Genomic DNA, 6,321 nt, shown 5'->3' with positions numbered 1-6,321 from the left:
GCATTGGGTATAATGTGTAAAAGCACAAGGCAGGCATGAAGTAGGCCCCGACTTCGCAGCTCTGAGGCAGAAAAGCATTACAGAGCAAGCAAGACATTCTGAAAGGATGCTGTTTCATTCAGCTCCATGTCATGAGACTGAAATGTCTCTCTCTTGTTCGGATGCATAAAACCAAGCCTTACCTTGAGCATCTGGGCAGCACCTTCTCTGCTTGGTGCCAAGCTATTTCCACCCCTGACTTCATGTTTTCCAGCTAGATCTACCCTTGTCTGCCTCAGACTCATATCACACAAGCTTCATCGAATCAATAGGTGGTATAATAAATTGATGGCTTCTCGCTTTACTTTGCAACCTGGACAGTTGCATTAAAGCTGACATGTCAAACTCATCTGGCCATGAAGGCTATCTATGGTATAAGGTCACATTGGGCCAGACAAAGGCTATCCACGGTGTGGGCCCCCCATGACACTTGCTCCAACTGGTCTGGAACTGCACCACACATGGCACCAGATCTGGCTAGATTGGCTCATGAGCTGCAAATGGTACCCACTCCAGCCAGTCCAGGGAGGATGCTGCATGCGGAGCGGGTCCCCGACTGGCTGGAACATGCACCAGATCTAGCGTGCAGGGGGACGCACCCTCTCCCCCTCCTCACCCCATACTGGATCAAGCACCTGCTCTGGCTGGTCTGGGACTGCGTCACACACAGAGCCCACTCCAGGACTTACATTCTGCATAGCACCTGGCCCAGACTGGCTGGAGTGGGCACCATGTGTGGCTTGCATCCCAGATCAGCCGGAGTGGGTGCCACAGGCACTGGATCTGGGATGCAGGGGGGGAGGAGGGTCCTGGATTTGCTCCATGTGGGGCCAGCACCAGAGGCCAAGTGATGTGGCTCTGCCAAGTGATGTGGTATCTTTGACACTCCTGCTTTAAATGATTTTCCTGCACTACATTATTTAAACCATTATCATGAAAAAAATCTATTGTACATATCTCCACTGATGTCAGGTGGGGAGGCTTTGCCTGATATATTCTATTGGGTGTAGTCTGAAGTGCTTGTGCATTACTGCTTTCTGAAGCATGGAGAGGCTGCCTTACTTAGATGGCCTGTGAAATTGCTATTGCATCCCAATAGTTAAGCTGTCTTCAGTTTTACACTTAAAGTAAGAGTTCCAGTTTTATGAAACACTGAAGCTGCCTGGCTTTTCAGTCCATAATCTCTTAGCAAAGCTTGAGTGTCCTGAGAGATTTTGACAAAATCAGGCATTTCCAAGTTCTAATCCATTTTAACCTGAAAAATGTTCATGCTCTGAAGCTTGTGATTTTTCACGTCCCTCTGGCTTAAAAAACTGAGGGAAAAAACATTAAAATGTATTAGTGAGAATAAGCAAATTTTAACTAAAAAATATTATGGCTTATATACATCTAAATGTGTCAGATTTACATAATGGCTGATTTTCATCACAGTTATTTGGGGAAAACTATGGTTTGAGCTATGCTTAGTTAAGGGACATGAGGATTTATGCTGAATTTATCTGATGGAGGCAATAGTTTACGAAAATCAGGATCTTCTGTAAGGCAGTAGCTGTTCAACATGGATCAAGAGTTTACTGGTATCTACATGAGGAAATTAGTGTGTACTCAGCTAGGGTGTGAATTTAAAACATACTATCAACTCCACTAACTTTCCAAGTGACCGTTCTCACTTGGAAATGAGAGGTGGCTTACTCCACTTTCACAGTGGAATAAGCTAAATTGCACATATCAGTCCCACTAATGGTGGAATTCTGTTATGCTTTTTGCACTTAAATGACAGTTTTCTAGCTACGTAAGTAGCCTTCTTGACATGCAGAGTGTGCCTTTTAATTACCTGTGCAGTGCGAATGGTCCGTGGTCTATGCACTGGCTGGACAAGGAAGTAGGTCCATACGCATGTCCTGTATACAAGTCATAAAACTGTAACTGGAAAAAATGCATAACTAGTGCTATTGACCCAAGTGCTGACTGGAGGACACTTGCTTAAAAAGCAGAAGTCCCAGTTTTTATATCCTGTTCACGCACCTGGGATTTGACCACATAGCTCTGACTTCCTAGGACTGCCCTCACCACCACACTGTCAGGCCCCTACTGCAGGGAGAGGGAGGTGGAGGTAGAGCTGCATGCTGCACAGGCAGGCAGGGCAGCTGCAGTGCCTGTTTGGCTGCCTTTCTGGGGCACCGCGCTGCTTCCCGTCCCTGCCAGACCACGTCCTGCACTAGACATTAACTGTAATGCATTACCAGTATAATTATACTTACCATTTAACCATTTAATTTTTCACATTCATAGTATCTACACCTATCACACACTTCGCATAGGTGACAAAAAGGCCACTTATGTGGCTGGAAAAGTGCCTTTTGGGTCCACAAAGGATAACAGAATTCTGTCCCAAGCATCTACATGGGGAGTTAGTATGCAGTAGCTAGTATTCATTCTTCTAGTGTTCACTCCATGGCTTGCTTTATAACTCCCCTTTGTAGACAGGCCTCAGAGATTGTGTTCAGTTAGTTAAGGACACAACTCCTGAACTGGCTGAACAGTTTCAAAGAGATCATACAACATTCAGCATTTGCCATTTTATGAAGCTTTGTGAATATCAAAGTGAAGCCAATATTGAAGTGAAGATCTTGGACAAGTCATGGACAACAGTCTCCTTGATAAGGCAGCAATTATTTGCTGCTCCGAACCAAAACCAAGTCTACCCCAACCTCAATCATCGAGCTCCAGTACACTGATGATTCTGTAGTCTGTGCTTTGGGCAATTGTTGACATCTCTACTGAGGCATACAAGAAAATGGGACTCACGTTAACTCAGAAGACTAAGGTCCCCCATCAACAAGCTTTTAATGAGCAGTCCCCAGCTCTGGTATTTCAAATTCATGATGAGACTGGAGAATGTTGACCATTTCCCATACCTCAGAAGCCCTCTCTTGCACAAGGCTAACGTCGATGAAGAAATCCAACATCACCTCAGATGTGGAAGTGCAGCCTTTGGACAGCTAAGACAATGGGTGTTCAAAAACTGCAACACTAGATCCGAAACCAAGCTCATGGTTTATTAAGCAGTTGTGATCCCCACCCTACTGTACAGATCTGAAAGGTGGACAATGTACCGGAGACGTCTCAAGTCACTGGAAAAGTACCAGCAATGCTGCCTGCAAAAGATCCTTCGAATGCAGTGAGAAGATAGATGCAACAACATTAGCATCATCTTGCAAGCAAACACCATGAGCATTGAGGTGAAGATTCATAGATTCATAGATTGTAGAGTCGGAAGGGTTCTCAAAGGATCATCGTGTCTGACCACCTGCCCCAGGCAGGAAAAGGACCGAGGTCAGATGACCCTAGCCAGGTGCCTATCTAGCCTCCTCTTGAAGACCTCCAAGTTAGGTGATAGTACCACCTTTCTTGGCAGCCCATTCCAGATTCTGGCCACCCTTACTGTGAAAAATTTCTTCCTAATGTCTAACCTGAATCTACTCTCCACTAGTTCGTACCCATTGTTCCTAGTTACTCCTAGGGGTGCCCTGGTAAATAGCGCATCTCCAATTCTCTGTTGTCCTCCCTTGATAAACGTATAGCCTGCTACAAGGTCTCCCCCCAGATGTCTCTTGTGAAGGCTGAAGAGATCCAGATCCCTCAACCTCCCATTGTCGGTTCTTGCATGGAGGCCACTAATCATACTAATCAGGCCCTCCTCTAGACCCTCTCCAGACTCTCTGCATCCCTCTTGAAGTGCGGATCCCAGAACTGGACACAGTACTCCAACTGCGGCCTGACCAATGCCGCGTAGAGGGGGAGCATCACCTCCCTTGATCTGTTGGTCATGCATCTGCTAATGCAAGATAAGGTGTGATTGGCTTTGTTGATGGCTTCGTTACACTGCTGGCTTATCATCCAATATCAGCTGGGCTGGGCCACCCACACCATCCAGATGTCTAACTCCAAGCTCCTGAAGCAAGTTTTATTCTCTCAGCTCAGTCAAGGCATATGCTCAAGAGGAGCATAGAGGAAGCACTTCAAAGGTACCCTCTAGGCTACCTTGAAAAAATGCAACATCAACATCAACTCATCAGAGACTATTGCCCAGGACCGCCCCAAACAGAGGACGACTCTGCTGCAAGGATTGCAGTACCGCAAAACTTTACGACAACAGAAGGAGACAGAAAAGCAGGAGCACCAGAAACAGCATGTGGTGGGCCAAAAAAGAATCTGGAGCTACCCACCCCACACAGAAACAAGTGCCCGAGTTGCAGCAGAGTCTGTTGATCCCAGATTGGTCTTGTCAACTGTCTTTGGACCCAGAGATAAGATAATCCTGGAAGACAGTCATCTGTGACTGTGAGGGATAGCCAAAGAAGTATTTGCTGACAAAGGTTGTTTTTTGTGACGCTGTTTAGCCTATTCAGGATCTTTTTGTTTTCACAAAAACAGCAGTTGCTTTGCTGATGATCCAATTCTTCATCAACCCATGGAGCTCCTGAGCTCGTTTGCTATTTTAACAAAGATCTGTAAAAGTAGCCATCACTCGATGGAAGATACTTATTATTATTAAAAAAAAGAAAATTATGGATATAACCACATAGCAACTCTACCGTGCATCTATGCTAAGACTGTTGTATCCTTAAAAAACCTAACACAAAACTATAGAAGCAAGGAAATGAAACATGCAGGCATCTGTTTGACTTGCCTTTTATTCCCAGCCCAGAAGCAGACTCCTTGCTACTAGAACAGTATGGACAGTCACCTTAGCTGTGTCCAGTTCAGAACCTAGACTTCCAGCTAACCTCCTCCCAGTCCAAGTGGTAATTTTTTCTGTGGAAAATAGAGAGCTAGATGAAAGGGAATTCTAAATACTGGTGCTGCTTAGAAGATAATTCTTTTTTTTTTTATTTTCTATTTTAAATTGTAATAGAATTTTATTTTTTTAACAGAAAAAATTATTTCTTTTATTGATTTTTAATGTATTTTTTTTTACAGTTAAAATATTGCACAGCCTCAAAAACATGTGAAGTTGCCTAACAATGACAGTGCACTACAAATATAGTGGCTTAATCACAGGGTGACAGATAGGAGACACTTTGCATTCCCTCAGATAGCTTATCAAAATAATAGTTTCTTTTTGCTGTGAGAAGGGTGGGGAGGATTGGAAGAGGAGCTGGGTGTGGAATGGAGGACTCCTGATAAGTCTGTATAGTTGTTTTGGAAATATTTTCCTTCCCTTTCTCCTTCCTGTCTTTTCCCCCCTCCTAGTTCTACTTCTCAAATAAACAAATGCATTACATACAAATTACCATGTTGGATCTAACCTCAGGTTTCTTGTCTGGTTATTTCTGAAGCTTCAGAAAAAAGAAAGGTATAGGGACTGTGCAATAGGCCAGTGTAAGATAATCCGCCCTGACCGTGTTAGATTTATAATAGAGATTGGCTTCAGCTTGTGGAGTATCACTTTAAACATTCTGTTATTAATTCTGTTATTACTTCTAACTGTGGATATTATTGATAGGTACTATTTGTCTCCCTTTACAGATCATTAATGCTAATATTACATATTAGAAAATTACATATTAATAGTAAATAAGACCTAGTATGGAGCACCAGGGCATAGTGCTGTTAACCTTTCGCCATGATGAAAATTAACTATTTAAATACCTTTGTTCCTTAGCCAGTTCTTGATCCCATTTTTGTACCTGGCCCCTCAGTCAAGGGCTACATACCTATTTTCATAGTCTCTTACACAAGAACTTGACAAAGGTCTTTGGGAAGTTCCAAGGTAGTCTGTTAACCACTTCTCCTTTATCCATTGCTTTGTTATCACATTCAAAGAATTCTGAGAAATTAGGAAGATGTGATCTTCCTTTTCCTAGAACAGGAAAAGAAAAGAGGCAGCTAATCATTGAGTTAAAAAAATCCAATGAAAACAGCTAGATTCCAGTTCTATAGAGCAGCGATTCTCAGGCAAGATGCTGCAGCACCCTGGGGTGCTCTGAGATCTTTAAGGGGGGGTGCAGAGTGCAGTGCAATATTTGCACTCATAGGTGCGCAAACACCTACACCATTCACAAGATAAAACTAGGATTTTAAATAGGAATATATAGGGTCAAAATATTCTGACCTGCTACAGTCTTTCTGAATTCTTTGCAACAGAAGAATTGGTTTATTATTTGTCCATAGTAAAAAAATGAATGAAAGCTAAGAGCTGGCATTTTCGGAAGGGTGCCTTGAGTCTAACACAGGGTACCATGAGTATGAAGAGACTGAGAGAGAACAACTGCTATA

This window comes from Crocodylus siamensis, chromosome 7 (assembly GCF_052110815.1).
Source record: "Crocodylus siamensis isolate JL-2025a chromosome 7, ASM5211081v1, whole genome shotgun sequence".
Taxonomy (NCBI): domain Eukaryota; kingdom Metazoa; phylum Chordata; order Crocodylia; family Crocodylidae; genus Crocodylus; species Crocodylus siamensis.
This window is presented reverse-complemented; position numbering follows the sequence as displayed.